We start from the raw sequence: 22,780 nt of genomic DNA, 5'->3' as shown, positions 1-22,780 counted from the left end.
AATACCAATGAGTAAACACATGTTACATTCTGCCTTTTACTTAACTGCATTATCTCTTTGTTTTTGAGTTCCCACTACAGTGGTTTCAACAATTTGTTTTTGTTCTGGGTCCCACCTCAGTTGATTTGGGGCGGGGGTCATTACTATGTGATAGGCACAGAAAACAGCCCCTGCCTTCAGAGAGCTCCTAGTCTACAGGGTACACAGTCAAATTCACAGTGATGTGGCGCATAGGCAGAGCAGCCTAAGTACTGAGGGAGGGGTCAGCCCGGCGATGCCAGGAGGAAGAGGTCAGGAAGGACTTCTGAAAGGCAGTGACTTATAAGGTGGCCCTGAGGAAGGTTAGGAATTTAGCAAAGCACCCATACTGGGATTGGGGTCCTCAGGTGGCAGAGTCACTGCACCTTTGGATGCCCTTTAGAGAGTCACTGCAGGGAGTGAGGGCTGTGTCATGGGGCCTCTGATTGGGAGGCTGGTCCTCAGGACACAGGGAAGCCGGGGATAGAGTTTGCACAGATGATGGCCTCATCCGAGGTGTGCCTCAGAAAGGTGGAAGTGGCAACGCAGGAGGCACCGGAGGCCGGGGCAGCAGGTTGGAGGCTATGGGAGTGGAGGGAGAATGAATCCATTCGTCCGCACACTGCACCCTGCTGTGGACCAGATGCCGTGCCAGGTAGTGAGGCCACCAAGCTGCGTGACTGGCAGCCCCTGAGCTTCAGACACTCATCATGGTAACTCCTCTGCAGGCCGCTTTGGCCAGACACGGTCTTAAGCACCTTACATACATTATTGTTCTTAATCTTCATAGCAATCCAATGGCAAACACGCTATAAATATCCCCATTTTATAGATGAGGGCACTCGGCACCAAGGAGATGAAATATTGCGCCCCAGGTCACACAGCTGGTCACTGATGGAGCTGTGGTTGGCCTGCAGGGTCTGAGCTTTCACCACCACACTCGGCTCCACGCACCAGCTGAGTCACTCGGGATCCAGTGGGATCTCCCTCTGGTGGCCGCAGGTACGGGGTTATATGTTGAGCACACAGGAGAGCCAGTTAGCCCAGATGGATGGAGGGGGGGCGGTGGGAGCAGGGAAGGCTTCCAGAAGGAGGAGCTCCTGACCTAAGTCTTTGAAGGCAGGGGCAGGGCTGGGGAGGGGTGGGGAGCATAGGGATTCCCAGCAGAGGGGAAGCACAGTCAAAAACCCAGAGTGGGGAAAACCATGCGGCGTGTGCAGGGTCTCCCAGGTTCATGTTGCTGGCCCCTAAGGAGTAGAGCCAGGAGTGGGCCTGAGAGAGGCTGGGGTGTTGGTGAGGCCAGGTCCATGGGCTGGACTCCACATGGCGGTTCCCAGAGACGTAAAGGGTGTCGGGCAGAGAAATCATGTGATCAGACTTGCTCTCTGACGAGTCTGGAGGTCTAGCGTTGAAAAAGACCTAAGAAGTCATTTTATCAACTGCTGTCAGATGTCTGCACGTGAGGCCAGGTGGGACAGAGGAGCTCCCAGGACAGGACTTGCGGGGCCTGAGTGCTCCAAGCGCAGGATGAGATCCAGAAGGCTCAACCTGTGGTTCAGCTGGCTTTGGGGCCTATAGTTCTATTTCATTCAACATGTCATTGATCCAGCAGATTTTGACTGAATCCTGAATGTGCCCAGGAGGGCTCTTTGCTAAGCACTTGACATTCCAGGAGGCAAGGACATGGTCTCTGTTCTTGTGCCCTTAAGGACCTCTAGGCACACAGTTCCAGGGCAGGGTTGTGAGCAGTTGGTGGAGTGGGCACGGGGCCCTGAAGGCATGATAGAGGATGCACAGTAGCCTTTGAGCTGATCTCTGTGCTGCCCCCTGTCTCCTCGCTCCCTCCCCACCTCAACCGCAGGCTTATAAGGCCACAGGTTTGCCTGGGTTTGAATCCCAGTTCTGTTCTTTACTAGCTGTGAGACTTTGGGAAAGTTATTGAGTCTGTCTCCTATGTTAAAATTTTAATTTAAATCAGGATTAAATTAGTTCACATACACAAAGCACTTGCAATAGTGCCTGGCATATAAAAAATGGTACATAGATGCTGTTATTATGTCAGATCCAGAATCCCTTAGCCTAACCCCTCTGTATGAGGCGTATTTTAGGATTCACAGTTATGTCCGTCAGGGTTCTATCAGGAGAGAGAAACCACCCAGTAATCTGGACATGGAACTTTGAGTATAAAGAACTATTAACTGTGACAGGAGATTGGAGTAATGAAGGATTGGCTATTACGAAGTGAAGAGAGCTCTAAATATGTTCTAAAGAATGTGCGAACAGCAGATACAGGAGCAGCCACTAGCCCTCGGGCAGAGATAGAACAGCAAGAAGCACAACCCCGACTCCGTTAAGATAGAATTCCTAAGGAAGATATCCCTCCTGGGCTGAGATAGAGCTCTTAAGGAAGAGGGCGGAGATCTTGACTTTGTTGGGGAGGGAACAGCTGTGCTTACTGAATGGCAGAGAAGCAGCTCTGGTGCCACTCCAGTGAAATGTGCTGGAGAAAGCTGTTTGTGGTGGGGTAAGCCGTTCTTGGTGAGGTGTCTCATGGAACACATTTAGCTACCAAACCGCCCAAGGGAGTAGGTGTTAGGGGGAAGCTGCCAGCAGCTGGATGCTGCTGGTCACTGAAGCTGGACGATGGAGAAGGTGTGCTTGCTACAGGAGCCTGGACCGGGGACGTCATCCATGCTGCCTGCCTGGCAAATACACCAAAACCAGGATGAAAAACAGAGAAACAGAAAACCCTTCCTTCTGCAGTGTCTCTCTAGCATCTGCTGATCACTGTTAATATCATGTTATCTGGCAAGGGAAAAATGTTTAAAGGGCCCAGATCCATCTTCGCACAGCTGTCAAAGAAGGTGAATTTGAAGTTGAGAGGCAATAAGTTGTCGGGTGGCATAAGAATCTTTCTGAATTAGGAAAGTTAATACAGCGCACACACTGCATTATGTAATAGCCCCAGCAGGGTCTGTGGTTGCCCCCTATAATCATAACACATTTTTTTCCCTGTGGCAGAACTGTGAGAATATTCACACTAAGTGAATAAATAAAGACTATAAGTAGCCTCATGTCTGTTCAGGTCAGGTTTTGTCATTAAACGAGTTCCAAAAAAAGCTTTTGGATTCTGACATCAAGGCTAAGGGATTGTTGACCCATATTATTTTCACTACCTTTCTCCAAGCAGCAGCCAGAGTGGTCTTCTGGAAATATGAATCGTGCCACTGGCTCTCCTGAGGACCCATCAGTAGCTTCCTGTTGTTCTGAGATACAGACTAAACTCCACTCCAGGTCCCTCCCCACATTACCTTCCCCCTCCGCCCTCCATTCTACTGACCTGCAACAAGCCGTGCATTCTCCTGCACAGAGTCTTTCTCATCGCATGGGCGCTCTGCCAGTTACCCTACCACACACACACCCAATGCCTGCATGCGTGCAAACGGCTTGGTTAATGCTGCCCCACCCTTTAGATCTCAGCTCAGGTGTCCCAACCTCAGGGGAGCTTTCTGATCCAACACCCCCCGCACCACATGCACACCCGCCAACCCTCACGCCAGTCGAGGCTTTTTTTTTTTTTTTTTTTTTTTGCGGTACGCGGGCCTCTCACTGTTGTGGCGTCTCCCGTTGCGGAGCACAGGCTCCGGACGCGCAGGCTCAGTGGCCAGGGCCTAGCCGCTCCGCGGCATGTGGGATCTTCCCGGACCCGGGCATGAACCCGCGTCCCCTGCATCGGTAAGCGGACTCTCAACCACTGCGCCAACAGGGAAGCCCAAGGCTTTTATACTTTAAAGCACATGTCTTAGTTTGTGATTACACAGACTTACTGTTAGTGTGATTATTTGATTAGTATGTCTCCCTACTATTCTATAAGCGCCATGAGGACAGTGGCTGTGTCTGTTTTCCCCCTCATTATTTTATCCCCTGTGCTTTACCCAGTGCCTGGCATATGACATATTTGATCAGTGAGAAAATGAATGAACAATCTTGGATTGGATCCTGAACCAGAAAAAAAATTAGCATGAAGGACATTACATCAGATCAATTGGCAAAATTTGGATATTGACTGTAGATTAGATAAGAGTGTTGTTTCAGTGTTAAATTTCCTGATTTTTATGTCCTTAGTCACAGGAAATACACGCCAAAGAATTTAGGACTCGAGGATTATTATGTCTTCAACTTTCTCTCAAATGTTTCTGAAAAAAATTATAGATACAGATGGCAGAGAGGGGGAAAGAAAGATAACAGGAAGGTGGAAAATGGTAACAGCAAACATGGTTGAAAGATTCATTGTGCTTTTCTTGCATCTTCTCTGTAAGTTTGAAATTATTTCACAACAAAACTTTTTTTAAAATTTGGTGAATACAATGGACAGATCATCCAAAATGAAAGTAGATAAGGAAACACAACCTTTAAATGTTACATTAAACAAGATGGAAATAATTGATATTTATAGGACATTCCATGCAAAAACAGCAGATTACACTTTCTTCTCAAGTGCTCATGGAACATACTCCAGGATAGACCATACCTTGGGTCACAAATCAAGCCTTGGTAAATTTAAGAAAATTGAAATCACATCAAGTATCTTTTCCGACCACAACGCTGAGACTAGATATCAATTACAGGAAAAAATCTCTAAAAAATACAAACACATGGAGGCTAAACAATACACTACTAAATAACCAAGAGATCACTGAAGAAATCAAAGGGGAAGTCAAAAAATACCTAGAAGCAAATGACAATGAAAACACGACAACCCAAAACCTATGGGATGCATCAAAAGCAGTTCTAGGGGCTTCCCTGGTGGCGCAGTGGTTGAGAATCCTCCTGCCGATGCAGGGGACACAGGTTCGTGTCCCAGTCTGGGACGATCCCACATGCCGCGGAGCGGCTGGGCCTGTGAGCCATGGCCACTGAGCCAGTGTGTCTGGAGCCTGTGCTCCACAACGGGAGAGGCCACAACAGTGAGAGGCCCGCGTACCGCAAAAAAAAAAAAGCAGTTCTAAGAGGGAACTTTATAGCAATACAATCCTACCTCAAGAAACAAGAAACATCTCAAATAAATAACCTAACCTTACACCTAAAGCAATTAGAGAGAGAAGAACAAAAAAACTTCAAAGTTAGCCGAAGGAAAGAAATCATAAAGATCAGATCAGAAATAGATGAAAAAGAAATGAAGAAAATGATAGCAAAGATCAATAAAACTAAAAGCTGGTTCTTTGAGAAGATAAACAAAATTGATAAACCACTAGTCAGACTCATCAAGAAAAAAAGGGAGGGGCTTCCCTGGTGGCGCAGTGGTTGAGAGTCTGCCTGCCGATGCAGAGGACACGGGTTCATGCCCCGGTCCGGGAAGATCCCACATACCACGGAGCGGCTGGACCCGTGAGCCATGGCCGCTAAGCCTGTGCGTCCGGAGCCTGTGCTCCGCAATGGGAGAGGCCACAACAGTGAGAGGCCCGCATACCACAAAAAAAAAAAGAAAAAAGGGAGAAGACTCAAATCCACAGAATTAGAAATGGAAAAGGAAAAGTAACAACTGACACTGCAGAAGTACAAAGGATCGTGAGAGATTACTACAAGCAACTATATGCCAATAAAATGGACAACCTGGAAGAAATGGACAAATTCTTAGAAAAGCACAACCTTCCAAGACTGAACCAAGAAGAAATAGAAAATATAAACAGACGAATCACAAGCACTGAAATTGAAACAGTGAATAAAAAACTTCCAACAAACAAAAGTCCAGGACCAGATGGCTTCACAGGCGAAGTCTGTCAAACATTTAGAGAAGAGCTAACACCTATCCTCCTCAAACTCTTCTAAAATATAGCAGAGAGAGGAACACTCCCAGACTCATTCTACGAGGCCACCATCACCCTGATACCAAAACCAGACAAAGATGCCACAAAAAAAGAAAACAATAGGCCAATATCACTGGTGAACATAGATGCAAAAATCCTCAACAAAATACTAACAAACAGAATTCAACAGCACATTAAAAGGATCATCCATCATGATCAAGTGGGGTTTATCCCAGGAATACAAGGATTCTTCAATATACGCAAATCAGTCAATGTGGTACACCATATTAACAAATTGAAGGAGAAAAACCATATGATCATCTCAATAGATGCAGAAAAAGCTTTTGACAAAATTCAACACCATTTATGATAAAAACCCTCCAGAAAGTAGGCATAGAGGGAACTTAACTCAACGTAATAAAGGCCATATTTGACAAACCCATAGCCAACATTGTCCTCAGTGGTGAAAAACTGAAACCATTTCCACTAAGATCAGGAACGAGACAAGGTTGCCCACTCTCACCACTATTATTCAACATAGTTTTGGAAGTTTTAGCCACAGCAATCAGAGAAGAAAAAGAAATAAAGGAATCCAAATTGGAAAAGAAGAAGTAAAACTGTCACTGTTTGCAGATGACATGATACTATACATAGAGAATCCTAAACATGCCACCAGAAAACTACTAGAGCTAATCAATGAATTTGGTAAAGTAGCAGGATAAAAAATGCACAGAAATCTCTTACATTCCTATACACTAAAGATGAAAAATCTGAATGAGAAATTAGAGAAACACTCCCGTTTACCTTTGCAACAAAAAGAATAAAATACCTAGGAATAAACCTACCTAAGGAGACAAAAGACCTGTATGCAGAAAACTATAAGACACTGATGAAAGAAATTAAAGACGATATAAACAGATGGAGAGATATACCATGTTCTTGGATTGGAAGAATCAACATTGTGAAAATGACTATACTACCCAAAGCAATCTACAGATTCAGTGCAATCCCTATCAAACTACCAATGGCATTTTTCACAGAACTAGAACAAAACATTTCACAACTTGTGTGGAAACACAAACGACCCTGAATAGCCAAAGCAATCTTGAGAAAGAAAAACGGAGCTGGAGGAATCAGGCTCCCAGACTTCAGACTATACTACAAAGCTACAGTAATCAAGACAGTATGGTACTGGCACCAAAACAGACATATAGATCAATAGAACAGGATAGAAAGCCCAGAGATAAACCCGTACACATATGGTCACCTTATTTTTGATAAAGGAGGCAAAAATATACAGTGGAGAAAAGACAGCCTCTTCAATAAGTGGTGGTGAGAAAACCGGACAGTTACATGTAAAAGAATGAAATTAGAACACTCCCTAACACCATACATAAAAATAAACTCAAAATGGATTAAAGACCTAAATGTAAGGCCAGACACTGTAAAACTCTTAGAGGAAAACATAGGCAGAACACTCTATGACATAAATCACAGCAAGATCCTTTTTGACCCACCTTCTAGAGTAAGGGAAATAAAAACAAAAATAAAGAGATGGGACCTAATAAAACGTAAAAGTTTTTGCACAGCAAAGGAAACCATAAACAAGATGAAAAAACAACCCTCAGAATGGGAGAAAATATTTGCAAATGAAGCAACTGACAAAGGATTAATCTCCAAAATTTACAAGCAGCTCATGCAGCTCAATATCAAAAAAAACAAACAGCCTAATCCAGAAATGGGCAGAAGACCTAAATAGACATGTCTCCAGAGAAGATATACAGATTGCCAACAAACACATGAAAGGATGCTGAACATCACTAATCATAAGAGAAATGCAAATCAAAACTACAGTGAGGTATCACCTCAAACCATTCAGAATGGGCAGAAGATCTACAAACAAAAAAATGCTTCAGTGCTTTGTGACCGCCTGGAGGGGTGGGATAGGGAGGGTGGGAGGGAGGGAGACGCAAGCGGGAAGAGATATGGGAACATATGTATATATATAACTGATTCATTTTGTTATGAAGCAGAAACTAACACACCATTGTAAAGCAATTATACTACAATAAAGATGTTAAAAAAAAAATGCTGGAGAAGGTGTGGAGAAAAGAGAACCCTCTTGCACTGTTGGTGGGAATTTACATCGGTACAGCCACTATAGAGAACAGTATGCAGGTTCTTTAAAAAACTAAAAATAGAACTACCATACGACCCAGCAATCCCACTCCTGGGCATATACCCTGAGAAAACCATAATTCAAAAAGAGTCATGTATCACAATGTTCATTGCAGCTCTATTTACAATAGCCAGGACAATGGAAGCAACCTAAGTGTCCATCAACAGATGAATGGATAAAGAAGATGTGGCACATATATACAATGGAATATTACTCAGTCATAAAAAGAAACAAAATTATTTGTAATGAGGTGGATGGACCTAGAGTCTGTCATACAGAGTGAAGTAAGTCAGAAAGAGAAATACAAATACCGTATGCTAACATATATATATGGAATCTAAAAAAAAGGTTCTGAAGAACCTAGGGGCAGGACAGGAATAAAGATGCAGGCGTAGAGAATGGACCTGAGGACACGAGAAGGGGAAGGGTAAGTTGGGACAAAGTGAGAGAATGGCATGGACATATATACACTACCAAATGTAAAACAGATAGCTAGTGGGAAGCAGCTGCATAGCACAGGGAGATCAGCTCAGTGCTTTGTGACCACCTAGAGGGGTGGCATAGGGAGGGTGGGAGGGAGACGCAAGAGGGAGGGGATATGGGGATATATGTATATGTATAGCTGATTCACTTTGTTATACAGCAGAAACTAACACCATTGTAAAGCAATTATACTCCAATGAAGATATTTTAAAAAAATTTGGTGAATAGAAATAAAAGTATAAAAGGGGAAAGGGATGCTAGGAGGAGGACACGTACCCCCCCCCACCCCCCCACCGTCCCCCAGGTGGGAAGGCAAGAGGGCAGGAAGAGGGGCTTGATCCCTTTGGGGGAACTTTGAGGAGGGCTTTGTAGCTGGAATGTGCCCTGGGGCTGGGGAAGGACCAGGCGGGGATGGAGCTGGAGCCCTCATCTGGTCAGCCTGAGGGAGTGAAGTGCTCAGCTGGTCAGCCAGCCTTACGTTGAGTCATCCACACCTACCCCCTCTACTTCCTTGTGGTGATTACTGAGAAAAAACCTGCCTACCTGGGTCTCCTATCTGATTTCTCTTTGAGTTTAATAACAGTGAAGCTCTCATCCAAGTATGAGGATTACTCCTTCTACCCTAAAACTGTGACTTTCCTGTTGTCTGCTTGCTGTTAAACTCACCATGTGGTTCCTGTTTTGGTTTTATATTACCATATAACACATTATCCCAAAGTGTGGTGGCTTAACACAATATTGATTACCAAACGGCTTCTGTGGGTCAGGAATTTGGGCTTAGCTGGGTGGCTCTGGCTCATGGTCAGTCTCTCACGAGATTGCAATCAAGGTGATGGCTGCAGTCCCCTGAAATCTTGGCTGGGCCTGAGGAGTCTGCTGCTAAGGGGGCTCCCTCAACTGGCTGTTGGTGGGAGGCCTCAGTTCCTCAACTCCTGGACCTCTCCATAGGGAAGCTTGGGTGTCCTTATCGCATAGCAGCGAGCTTCCCCCAGAGCAGGTGATCTGAGAGAGAGAGCAAGCAGGAAGCCACAAACTTCTATGACCTAGTCTCTGAAGTCGCACGTTGTCACTGACACTTTATTCTCTTAGTTAGAAGCGAGTCACTAAGTTCGGCCTACATGCAAAGAGAGAAGAATTAGACCCCACCTTTTGAAGGAAACCATCATACAGTTCTTGAAGGCCCTACTGTGTGCTTGGCACTGTAGGTGGTTGAAGGGAACCAAGGCATGGATCAACGTCTGTCCTCTAGAAGTTTACATCTGTTTAGGGAAGTAAGACGTGCTCTGAAACTGGTCATAAGAACCAAACTCCACGGCAAACCAAATCAGAATGGATAGCAAAGGAGAGCTCTTTGGAGCAGGTGACGCCTGGACTGGGCCTTCACGGGTAGTAACTCCCTAGGTTTTTGACCATGATTGTTGGCACCATTGTACGTGATAATGAGTACTGATGGTAGCATTTGGTGCTTTCCCCGTGACAGGCACTGTGCCAAGTAGGACAGCCTTATAGCACATCTCCATTTGTGAACAGCATTCCATAGAATTGTGAAACGAAGCAGTCCTGATGCCAGGCGCTTCATTTATGTTACTTCGTTTATTGCTTTGAGCTGCCTTATGGTGTCACTGTTATAACCCCCATTTTACAGATGACAAGGATACGGTTTAGAGAAATTAAGTAACTTATGCAAGATCACACAGCTGGTAAGCGGCAGGGGGTTAAGACCACAGGTCCTGTAGGTTTATTTTTAATTTATTTTATTTACTTATTTTTGGCTGCGTTGGGTCTGCGTTGCTGCGTGCAGGCTTTCTCTAGTTGTGGCGAGCTGGGGCTACTCTTCGTTGCAGTGTGCAGGCTTCTCATTGCAGTGGCTTCTCTTGTTGCGGAGCACGGGCTCTAGGCGCATGGGCTTCAGTAGTTGTGGCACGTGGGCTCAGTTGTTGTAGCTTGCAGGCTCTAGAGCACAGGCTCAGTAGTTGTGGCACACGAGCTTAGTTGATCTGCGGCATGTAGTATCTTCCAGGACCAGGGCTCGAACCAGTGTCCCCTGCATTGGCAGGCGGATTCTTAACCACTGCGCCACCAGGGAAGCCTGGCCCTGTAGGTTTAAATTCCAGCTCCCCTACTTTAAACTTTCAGAGCCTCAAGCAAGTGACTTTAACCTTTCTGTGTCTCAGTTACCTGATCTGTAAAATGCATATACAACTATTTAATGGTCTCCACGCAGGGCCTGGCATGGGGTAAGCATTAGCTACCACTGCTGTCATTATCAGCTTGGAGTCAAACACACAGCTATGCTGTCCTCAGGTTCTTCCCATTAGTTTGTTATAAAGGGTTGAGATGAGAGACGCAAGTGCTGACTACAGCCACCCACTCTTCATGTGCAGAGATCATGAATTTGAATGGAAAAACAACTTGTCCAGGCTGAACATGCCACCAGGGCTTAAGTGACTGATTCTGCCGTTTCCAGTTTCTGCTTTATTTCCGTGAGAGAGTGAATGCTTCGAGAGGGATACATGCCTGTTCCCTCCTCTATGTAGGAGGAGGGCCAGGTAGTGGCCAAGCTGGGTTTTAGGAAGCTGAACTTGAGTTGGCGACTTTCTTTGGAAGTGCTTTCCCTGTTGGGAAGCAGTGAGCACTGTATTGGATATAGGTCAGCATATAAGTCTGTGCTGTGTGTCCTTGAGCCAATTATTAAACCTTTCTGGGCTCCAAGGGCCTCTTTTACTGGAAGGGCTTGGCAGCCCCTCCTCTCCAGGGTTCTCCATCAGCAAGAAGATGGAGAGGGTGTTTTGAAACCCTTAAAACTCAGGTGCTAGGCTTTGGCACTCTTCATTCTCTTCCAGCCGTTTTGAGGACTTGCGGCTGCTTTAAGCTCTTGGAATCCAGAAAGGCTGTTTGATGGGAGTTACTCCCCACCCCCGCCCCCCAGCCACGCACACCCTCTTTGCTGAAACATTCTAGAGAAAAATCAGTTTCAGTCTTAATTCTGAGGATCAAAACAGGCTCCAAACAAAATCAAGAACCAGGTGGTTCTCTTTTTGAAAGTTCAAACCCGATACCCAACCTAGGGGACTTATCTTTTAGAATTAATCTTTTTTCTTCTTTAACGAATTGGCATTTGTCTTCTGTGCCTGTTCGTTATGGAATTTATCCAAATGCTCCATTCACTGTGACTCAGAAGCAGTGCGCACTCACACCGCCCCCCACCCCTGGCCCCCCGCCCCTGTGAGAAGGGCAGAACCTACTTTGATAAAAAAGTCTTCCTCCTTTCATTTTCTCACTTTAGACTAAAACGCTTCCTTTTTTGTAACCTTAAAAAAAGGGACTAATTTTCTCTTTTTAAAATTCGGATGTGCATGCACCAATTTTTAGAAAGATTATTGCACATCTCAATATATTCATTACCTGCCGAGGCTCTGAGTGAGTCTCCTCTGAATCATCTGGTGGCACGAAGTGATGGGAGGGGCGTCAGGCAGTTACCTGTACTGGAGGCCCCTTCTCAGTGTCTCTCCTCCATTTTCTCCCTGTTAAACTGTACCAACAATGAGACGAAAAGGGGAGAGGCTGAGGAAAGAGGAGGAGGAGGGGGAGGAGGAGAAATGTCAGTGAGGGGCTGTCAGGGTTCTGCTCTCCTGCTGTCTGACCCCAGAGCAACTACTTAAACTCAGAGCCCCGTCCCACCTCTAAAATGGGGATAATGACAGCATTCGCTGTGACTCAGGACCGTGGCCATGATTACCTGGGAAAATACATGTGGGAAAAATGCGTGGTAAATGCCATTATACTGTAGTTGGTAGAGTTAGTGTTGTGTAGACGTATAACTCGTGATTAAAAAAAATTTTTTTAAGGGTTGCTTTTATTTTTGGAAACAGAGTTTGAGTTGGAAGGGAACCTTAGGAATCATTTAGTACCACGTCTCACCCCAGGGAGGAGTCCTCTCTGCAGCAGCCTTCAAAGGTAGTCGTCTAGTCTTGGCTTGAATAGCTCCAGGGATGTGGAGGTCACCACCTCTCCCTTTTCTTCTTTCTCTTCATCATCCCAGCCCTTTGGTTGTTCTAGATACAGGATATACCAGTGATTTTTCTTTTCCCTAAAATAGACAGCAAAAGAATAATGTCACGGTTAAAAATGAATGAGCGTGCCGTGGCGTGCATTATGCAGATCTGCTGTCTATACACATGGCTGCTGGAGGTATAGTTACCACTCTCCGGAGTATTTGAATTGCTTGTTCGGGGTGGGGGGTGGGGATCTGGAATTCTTTTCACCAGAAGCTACTGAGTTATCAGGACTAAGGTTGTGGCCTTGCAGCAGAGGGAGGACTGGGTAGGGCCCTCTCTGCTCTGTGCTCTGAATCCCTTTTCTCTTTTTCAGCTGGTGGTTTTTCTGGCTCTAGGTAGATACAGATTTATCTGAGAAGTCCAGTCTGTGGCAGTAATTGTTACCTTCTCTCCTTCCCCTCTTCACTTTCCCCTCTGAAATGGGAAAGCAGGGAGCACTTGGTGTAAAGCCCCTTGGCTTCAGGCCTCCTTCTGCCACGGGGGTTCTCATACTTTTCAGTTTAGGATGTAATGGTGAGGAGGCAAGGGCCAGAGCTGGGAGGATCTCAGACATCATCCCAGCCAGTACTTCACAAACTGTGCAAGCCCAATTGGGCGCTTCGGATTCTGTAAACATTGTTTCAAATTGTGTTAATTCTTTTTAAAGCTGTAATAATAAGGAAAAAAATTAAAACCACTCATCTGTGGTTTTTTTTTTGGCTGCGTTGGGTCTTGGTTTCTGTGCATGGGCTTTCTCTAGTTGTGGCGAGCGGGGGCTGCTCTTTGTTGTGGTGTGCGGGCTTCTCATTGTGGTGGCTTCTCTTGTTGTGGAGCGCGGGCTCTAGGCACGCGGGCTTCAGTAGTTGTGGCACGTGGGCTCAGTAGTTGTGGCTCGCGGGCTCTAGATCGCAGGCTCAGTAGTTGTGGCGCATGGGCTTAGTTGCTCCACGGCATGTGGGATCTTCCCGGACCAGGGCTCTAACCCGTGTCCCCTGCATTGGCAGGCGAATTCTTAACCACTGTGCCACCAGGGAAGTCTCTCATCTGTGTTTTATACTACATTTTTACATGTCGAAGGTTACCAGCTTATTTTTCCACATCTGTTTGATTGAAGAGAATCCTGACGTTATAGGGCAGGTTACATTAAAAAAAAAATGCATCTACTGTCCATTACATCAGAAAAGTTTTTTCAACATTGGGCAACTAAAGCAAAATAGAGAAACGGTACTTTGAGGCAGGTGTAAGCTGCATGCTGTTGTTTCTAACTCCTGAGGTCAGATTATTGATATTGATCAAAACAACCTCATTTGTCCTCATTGGTTAACTTCACAGTAAGGAAATGTTATTAATTTGAATATTTTAAATTTATGATCATAAAATGTAACTTCCTAGGCTTAGTAATGAAAGACGTTACTCATTGAAAATCTACCATCCTTTCAAAGAACATAGAACTGGCACCCCTCAGTGTAGTTTGGGATGTCCATCATCACTTGCTTATTAAATTATGTCCCAGGTAGGTTGGATAGCAACATGATATTTGTATTAGAAGGCCTGCCTATTGGCAGCTACATTCATATTTTCATGTTCATGTCCAGGCAACTGCTTTTTACTTCTGAGTAGACCCTGGCAGATTTTCCCCTTCTAAATTTTGTTGACATCTGAAAGAGAAAAATTCCCCTCTCCTGTCCTCATGCATGAGAAATTCTTTCCTCTGCCCAGCACCAGGTGGTCATGCTTTAATTATAAGGGCAAAACCTTTTACCTCTTATCTAGTTTCTTTCCCATGTACTCAGAGGCCTGTTGGGCAGTTTGCCCATAAAAGTCACTCCAGCAGCCATGGAGCACCTAGGATGATAAATAGATCACCCCTAGGCCTCCTGGAGGCAACCCCAATTTCCTACCTCTTCCTCCTTTCACTGGGTCGCTTTTCCACCCTTTTGGTCTGTCTGGCAGACCTCCCTGCCCCCACTTCTCTCCTTCCCAGCCTTTGTGAACTACAGTGGCCCAGCCTCAAGTCCCGTTCTCCATCCCAGTGATGCTGATGGAGCCCAAGACTTGTATGTTCTGTGACCCATGTGGAAAATGAGGTTATCACCCCACCCTTCCTGCTCACAGGGTGTCTGTTGGGGGCAGGGGGGCAGTGGTGGTAGGGGGCACTGAGGGCTGAGGGGATTGGAGGTTCTGCTGCCTTTTCTCCGTGGAGCTGGTATCTGTGCTCTTTAACCCTTCGGCACCTCAGTCCTGTCTGCTGGCATATCTGTTCCCTCTCTTTCATATCCCAAGAAAACAGGTAGAAGAGAAAGGAGATGGAGAGAGTTCCAGCTTGCCTTCCAAATGGAATGAAATCAGTGAAAGTTCCCCCACATACAGAGTCAGCGCATTCCCCCACCCCGTCATCAAATCAAACCTGGTTAGGGGACCTCTCCCTCAGATATCACCCCCTCCTCAAGCGGAACACAGGCTCAGCAGTCACAAAAGCCTGGATTTGAATCTTGGCTCTGTCATTTTTTATAGTTGTGTGGAACCGCAAGGAAGATGCTTGACCTTTTTGAGCCTCAGTGTTCCCGCCTATAAAATGGAGATAATAGTTACCAACGTCACAGACTCACGCCAAAGATTCATTGTGAGACTATATAAACAGGGCTGTGCCTGGCACTTTGTAAGGGCTCAAAAATTGCTATTAATGTTTTGGCGATAGTTGACGTTTGGAGCCTGTTTTCCTTTCTACAAATAAACTGTACAGTGTTAATTTACCTGTCTTGCCCTGGATAGAAATGTTGGGGTGAGGGTAGAAGAAAGGGAAGCATTCCATGGGATTTGTCCCCTTTACTCCTCCTGCCAACTCCCTTTTCCCTGGCCCCTCTCGTTTGATCAGGAGCAGGACTGTCCCAGTCCCGAGAGCAGAGAAGGGCCAGGGCTGCACATTTAGTCTTCTTGGAGCAGGCGTTTTGCAGCCAGCGATGCCATTTCTTAACGTGCTCTCGGCATCTTCTCCCTCCCCAACTTGTAGGTCCCTCTCTCATTTCAAAAGCCCTCCCAGGACTTCAAGATAAAACACTTCCACCCTGGGCAAATCGTTTTCATTGAATTCTCCAGTTTGCTGTCTCCAGTGCTGAAGAGAGACATTTTAATTAATTACAGTCCCTGTGGGCTCAAGGATCAATAGAAGTAAAGAGCCGTGGGATGAATTTCTAGCCTCTGCTCTGTTTCCAGCTCCCTCTGTGACCTTGCACTAGTCGCTCAAAGCCCTCCAGGCCTCAGTTTACTCCTCTGTAAAATGGGAGTACCTGTTTTTTCCCGGAGTGCCGGGAACCTCCAAAAAGGTAGGGTGATCAAAAGTATTATAAACTGTAGAGTGCTGAGCACAAGTAAATTATTATTGGGATTGTATTTATTCAAATCAGGGATGTTTCTCTTCTGAGCCATTTCTGGAACCTTCTTCCTTTTGCTTCTTTGATGAGACCAGCTGGTAGGTTCCATCTCTCTTTCTAAGCCTGAGAGAAGCAAGCAGCCCAGACAGAATTAGGCAGGTGGATGTGTAGAGAGGGTCCTGGTCTCCCAGCCCTAAGTTTCTCCAAAAGGAAGAGTGATCATACTAGTGGGACCTGGGATAAGAAGCCAAAGCCTGGGATTTTTCTGAAGAGTCCTGGCCCCTAACTGTTCTGACATTCACTTCTCTGGCCACCTCTGGCACTGAGCCTTTATAACCATGAACAGAAGCCTTATTTATTCCAGCCTCTTCTTCTTTCTTCCTGCAGTGTATTCTACACACAGCAGCCAGGGTGATCTTTCTGATGATGTACAAGTCTGGTCATGTTCCTACCCTGCTCAGAGCCCTCCCACGGCTTCCCACAGCCTTTAGGACAAAATCTCGAGTTCTTGGTGTGGTGGCCCAGGCTCCGTATGACCTGGCCCTGTCAGCTTCTCCAGTCACCATCTCCTGCTCCCCCTCCAACTCCCTTGGGTCCAGCGTAGCCCACCCACTGTCGCCAGACACACATTCTCCACCTGGTCCACAGGCCTCGAACATGCTGCCCAGTGGGAATTCCCCTGGCCTGGTCCCCCACATGCTTCGGGTCTCCGCTGAGACATCTCCTCCCCCAGCAAGCCTTCCCTGACCACCCTGCCTTCCCTCAGTCACAGTGGGTTCCCCTGGCACCCTGTGCTTGGGGAAGTCATGGCCCCATCCGTATCCCAGGACAGTTCCTTTCCTTGGCAGTTTCCTCTCACCTTGCCTACCCCCTACCAGTGCGTGAGTTCCTTGAGAGCTGTGCCTGTATGACTTGTGGACTGTCATAACCCGGGGCCCCTAGCATGCCTCCTGCCACAGAGTGCGTACCAAATAACAGAGTGAAGAGTGGACTTAGAATGTGACCACTGGATGAGAAACCTGGGGGTACACCATCACCTGGGCACTTCTCAGATGCCAGCTTCCTGACCCCACCCCAGCACGGATGCAGGTTCCTGTGGGTGTGCCAGGAATCTGCGTGTTTAACAAAAAGCATACATGCAGGTGGTTCTGATGCAGATTTGAGGTGCTCTCAGCGATCTGGTCCAAGCCTTGCAGTTTACAAGACAGGAAAGTGAGGTCCTGAGATAGATAGTAAGTGACTTCTGCAAGATCTCAGTTCCACCGCATCCCTCCCTCTCTTTCTCTCTCTCTCTCTCTTTCATACATATATTTTTGTGAGATAAAGTAAGGGTCCAACACTTTTTTCACTCCCAAAATGTTGATCTTCAAGAAAGCCATGGGAAGCACAGGAGAGAGAATTTTGTCTTTTGTCCCTGTTTTAACCTTAGATCTGAACTAGGAAACCTTGGCATGTTTTTATTTCTTTTCCATAAAAAGTACCTACCTCAGAATATGGGCTACTTATTTTTAAAATTCGAAACAGTTACTTTCAGTCCAAGATGTATGTAATTTTTTAAAACGTAGGAAATCCCTGATGTTTCATTTTTCTGTTTCAGAGATGATTTGTAGAGAGTATGAATTATCCTGCCTGGTGCCACGAGGTCTATTTTTATCCATATGGAGATGCTGCGAGTAAACTGAGAGGACATATTTACTGTTGCTTATAGTACCCAGTGAGGCTGCCTCTCTTTAAAGCTCGCTAGAGAGAAGCCATTGTAGCAACATGTGTTTATAATTCATTCCATCAGCTCATTAGGACAAAATGGGGAGGAAGGCTTCACCAGCTCCACATGGAACAGATAAAGTGGAGCGTGTTCAAGAGGAAAGCCCTGGGGACGCCAGGGAGTGAGGAAGGACTAAAGAAACTGGATATTCAGGTTTTCATAGAAGAACCAGAGGCTGTAAATGCCTGAAGTGCTGGGATGGCAGGGAGAGGGCATGAAAGGCAAGGGAGAACCTGGACCTGAGGGTGGGAAAGGCCTTCCACTGGAGGACAGGGAAGAACTTTCCAGCAGTGGAATCCTGCCAGTGAGTGTCCTCAAAGGTAATGAGTTTTCTCATCAAGTGAAATGTTCCAGGCTGGGGCCGTCTTACGGGCCTGTCACAGGATATCTTGGGTGAGGGCTGGTCCGGACTAGATGAAGTGCAAGTCCCCTTCTTGCTGACTGGAGAGCAGACCCAAAGGCACCCAGGCTACCCAGGGAGCTCAGTGAGGGAAGGGTTCTCTGATGGAGGCTGTGGGCAAGTGAGACGGTTGTTCATTCCTCAGCTCCAGCTGACGGCTTGGGAATGTGGCGCCTGTTCTTCGGGTTTTTCAAGAGAAGACAGACTTCTGGATTTTTTTTAGGTGGACTTTGCGTTTTAAATATTGCACGAGCCAAATAAAGCCATCTGTGCCTGCTGGGTCTCGGCTGTGGTCTGCCACTTTGACCCCTCAGTTCCAGGATTCTCAGGGTTATGTGCGCTTCAGTCTTTGGGGGGTAGATGGGTGTGAACTGAGTCGGGGGTTGGGTGGGGTAAGGATTATCTGTGTTTCCAGCAGATGGGGAAACGGGACACCTGGAGGTTCAGGGGCTTCCAGAGAGACCCAGTGCAGGGTAATAACAGTTGAGGGCTAGAACTGGGCGAAGCAGGGTGAATGGGCATGGTCACGAGTGCAGTTTCCTGGCTTGCCTATTCTACTGACATTTCACTTTTAAGCTTTTCTCTTAAAATACTGTTCGATGAAGAGAGCACTAGGAAGGCAAATACTTCCTGGGGGTAGGGCTGGAGCAGGGAATCCAGCCTCCCAGGGCCACTTTCATTCCCGGTCCTGCACCCTCCAGAGGCACCACCTGCTTCACAGCGACTATGAATGGCGCCCCCTGGGGTTGTGCTGTGCTCGGTCTGCACGTTTGTGCCTGGAGCTGCGTGAAAACTCGACCTCTCAGGATCTGTGTCTTTAGGCCTCCATCCATGCCTGAAATCTCCATTATAACTCTGCTTTTGGGTGAAGGCGTCAGGGCACTCAGAAGTCTCTTCTGAAACACACGCAGGAAAAGAAGAAAGCCCACAGGAATGCAACCTGACATCTGTCTCAGGCTCGGAGTACTGGACTGCCAGAGACTTGGGCACTGAATAAATTAGCTTTGCCACGAAACCAGCCTCAAAGAGCCAGTCATATCCAAACCACATTTATGGCGCTCCCCACTGCAATTCGAGGACTGTCTGCCTCGCTTCCTGCCTCTATTTTATGCTGAGACGGCACTTTCAGGAGCAGCTTTCAGGCCAACTTGAGGCTTTGCTCCCTTCGCCCGTGAATGGCTCACTTGCTTTATTTTGTTGTTGTTGTTGTTAAGTTTTTTTTTTAAAGTATCAGTACTTTTTTTTCATACAGCTTTGTTGAGGTATATTTGAAGTATAGTAAACTGTACACTTTAAAAGTGTGTAACTTGATCAGTTTTAACATATGTATAAACCTGTGAAAAGATCATCACAGTCATAATAAGCATTCCTATCATCCCCCAAAAGGTTCTTTGTGCCTCTTTGTAACCTATCTCTCCCTCTTGTCTCCACACAATCACTGACCTGCTTGCATTTTCTAGAAATTTATGTAGAAGGACTACACAGTTTGTGTTCCTTTTTGCCTGCTTTTTTTTTTTTTTTTAACTAAGCATGTGATGATACCGAGATTCATCCCATTCACCTGTTGAGAGACATTTGAGGTGTTTCTAGCTTTTGGCTGTTACAAATCTAACTCTTTTGAACATTTGTGCGCTAGTCTGTGTGGATATATATTTTTGTTTTCTTGAGAAAATACCTACAAAACAATAGAATGGCTGGGTGGTATGGTAGGTGTGTGTTTAATTTGTTAAAAAAACTACCAAATTGTTTTCCAAAGTACTTGTCCCATTTTGCATTCCCACCATCACTGTATGATAGAGTTCTTGTTGCTCAGCATCCTTGATGGCACTTGGAATTGGAATGGTCAGTCTTCAATTTTAGCTGTCCTTTCGGGTGTGAAGAAATGAAATTTACATTTCTCACATGTAATTTACGTGCTCTCATGAAGAGCATCTCCTCATGTGTTCATTGGCCATTTTGTATCTTTTGTGAAATGTCTATTAAAATCTTTTGTCGATTTTTAATTGGGTTGTCCTATTGAGTTTTAAGAGTTTTTTTTAATATATATTCTGTAATACAAGTCTCTTGTCTGATATATGTTTTGTGAATATATTCTCCCAGCCCATGACTGTGCCTTTTTGTTTTCCTAGAAAGGTGTCAGTATCATCTAGTAAAATCTGGAGCATATGGGGTTTCCAGGGATAAGAAAGACATTGAATATTTAACAAATGTGACAAACCTTAAGAATTCTGTAGAATCTTAATGTGGTACCAACATGAATGAAAGCATATTTAATATCACATTAATTCTTGATTTGGAAATTATTTTGCATAATTTGAAGAAAAACACCATACTAGGTACTAGAGGAGATAGAAAGAAAGATAGAAACATCATCAAACATGGATGCTCTTCTCAGGAGACTCACATCCATGGCAGAGGTGGTATGACACATGTGTTCTGATAATAATTATTGTTATAAGCTATGGCTTTACTGGCATGATCTCATTCAATCTTCAGAATAGTCTTCTGATACAGATTTTCCCCACTTTACAGATGAAGAAACTGAGGCTTAGAAAAGTTAAGTAACTTCCTTAGTTCATACAGATAGGATATGGCAGACCTGGATTCAATGCCAAGTCTGTCTGACTCCAAAGTCCATGTACCTAACCTTTAGGCTAAGTTGCCTCCCAAATAGAGCATAAGATAGGGTGTGTTAAGAATCGTAAGAGTGTTGTAAACAGGGTGTTATAGAGTAAGAAGTGAAAAAATTTATTTTTGGCTCTGTACCAAGAAGCACCATGGAAGAGTTAACATTTGATTTGGGCCTTGAAGAATGTACCCAGCCTCAGTAACAAAAGTGGCAGAAGGGGAATGCTTGAAGGGAACAGTGTAAGCCAGGACTCAGAGGTGAGAATGGTCATGGGATCTATTGACTAAAGCCTAGTATTCTTCAAGGAGAATGGTGAGAGAAAGGGTGATGAAAATCAGTTCTTAAAAGGCCTTGAAAATCAGGCTAAGGTGTATGAATTTGATTCTGGAAGGCAGTTGTGATCCATTGAATCATTTGAGCACGAGGGTGGTGGGTAGTGATTTCATGGTGGCTGTGTATCATGATGGGATGAAGTCTAGATGGACAAGGATGTAGAAGAGGTACAGAAAGCAGTTGAGGACCTTGTGGTCCCTACTGTAGGTATTGAGGGCCCCAACTAGGGCATTAGCCATGGAAATGGACAGGAAGGGATAATTACATAATTCAAAACTGGAAGCTATCTCCCATCCATACATGAATTTTTAAATAATTAATTAATTATTTATTTATTCTTGGCTGCATTGGGTCTTCGTTGCTGCACGCGGGCTTTCTCTAGTTGCGGAGAGCGGGGGCTACTCTTCGTTGCGGTGCTTGGGCTTCTCATTGCGGTGGCTTCTCTTGTCGCGGAGCATAGGCTCTAGGCGCACTTGCTTCAGTAGTTGTGGCATGCAGGCTCAGTAGTTGTGGCTCACAGGCTCTAGAGTGCAGGCTTAGTAGGTGTGGCGCATGGGCTTAGTTGCTCTGTAGCATGTGGGATCTTCCCGGACCAGGGCTCGAACCCATGTCCCCTGCATTGGCAGGCATATTCTTAACCGCTGCACCACCAGGGAAGCCCCGTGATTTTTATTCTATCAACTTTTCTGTAATCTGGGATTAATTTGTCCCAGTCCCTTGCTGCCTCCTCCTTCTTTGTCCATCTGTATCTTGCATACTTCATTGCTTCCAGACAGTGGCCAGGGAAAAGAGAGAAACTCCATTTGTCCTGTCAGTAATTTGTTGGCTAATTCTGATAAATGAAGTGGTGCCTGGGTGCCTGGAGAAGGCTGAAACTTCTGGCCAAAATGAAGCTTTATAGTATTCATACATTTCTGTATTCATTCAGTTAACCATATTCATTCATTTACCATTCTGATGGGTTTTGTCCAACACCACCAAGCAATTCTCCAATTCTTAGTGGCACTGAGTGTCCTACAAATTTAACTCAATTCTGACAGTTTCCTAACTAGAGTTAGTGTCAGATGCCACCGGTTAAGGGCTCAGTCCGACAAGACTACCCCATTTCAGATGCCGGTCACAAGTCCAGGTTGTCACCTGTGCCTCTGACTATCTAGCTATAAATCAGAGGTTCCCATGACCCCTTCCTCGGGTTCAGTTAATTTGCTAGAGCAGCTCACAGAACTCAGAGAAACATTTACTTATGTTTACCAGTTGATTATAAAGGATATTATAAAGGGTACAGATGAACACCCAGATGAAGGGTGAGGTCCAGAAGGGTCCTGAGAGGAACCAGGGTGTGCCACCCTCCTCTCATGTTTACCAACCCCCCAGAAGCTCATCAGATCTCCTTATTCAAGAGTTTTTATAGACATTAATCTGCAGGAGCCCCTTTCCCCTTCCCAGAGGTCCGTGGGTGGTCTTTCTAGTGACCAGTCCCATCCCAGGGCTACCTGGGGGTCCCACCCTAAGCAACCTCATTAACATAAGCTCAGGTATACTCAAAAGGGCTTCTTATGAATGACAGAGGACACTCCTATGACTGGAAATTCCAAGGGTTTTAGGAGCTTTGTGCCAGGAACTTGAGACAAAGACCAAATATGTTTCTTATTATACCACAACCATCCATTCATCCAAACATTTACTCATTCGGCAAACTCTCAGTCATTTGATATTTATCAAAGTGTCTAATATGAGCCAGACACTATGATAGGTGCT

The 22,780-nt window shown here is 45.6% G+C and overlaps 1 protein-coding gene across 8 annotated transcripts in view; it reads left to right on the top strand.

The window, feature by feature from the left end:
• Window positions 1-22,780, top strand: part of GALNT10 (polypeptide N-acetylgalactosaminyltransferase 10) — a 311,914-nt gene that overhangs the window by 89,014 nt on the left and 200,120 nt on the right. The window contains exon 1 of one of the 8 annotated variants that reach the window (XM_049707810.1): window positions 14,762-17,980. The exons of the other annotated variants lie outside the window; for them this stretch is intronic. The gene's annotated coding sequence lies outside the window, so the exon portion shown is untranslated. Of the gene's footprint in view, window positions 1-14,761; window positions 17,981-22,780 lie in introns of those variants that run through there. 8 annotated transcript variants of the gene reach the window in all.

This window comes from Orcinus orca, chromosome 3 (assembly GCF_937001465.1).
Source record: "Orcinus orca chromosome 3, mOrcOrc1.1, whole genome shotgun sequence".
NCBI classification, from domain to species: Eukaryota; Metazoa; Chordata; class Mammalia; order Artiodactyla; family Delphinidae; genus Orcinus; species Orcinus orca.
This window is presented reverse-complemented; position numbering and strand designations above follow the sequence as displayed.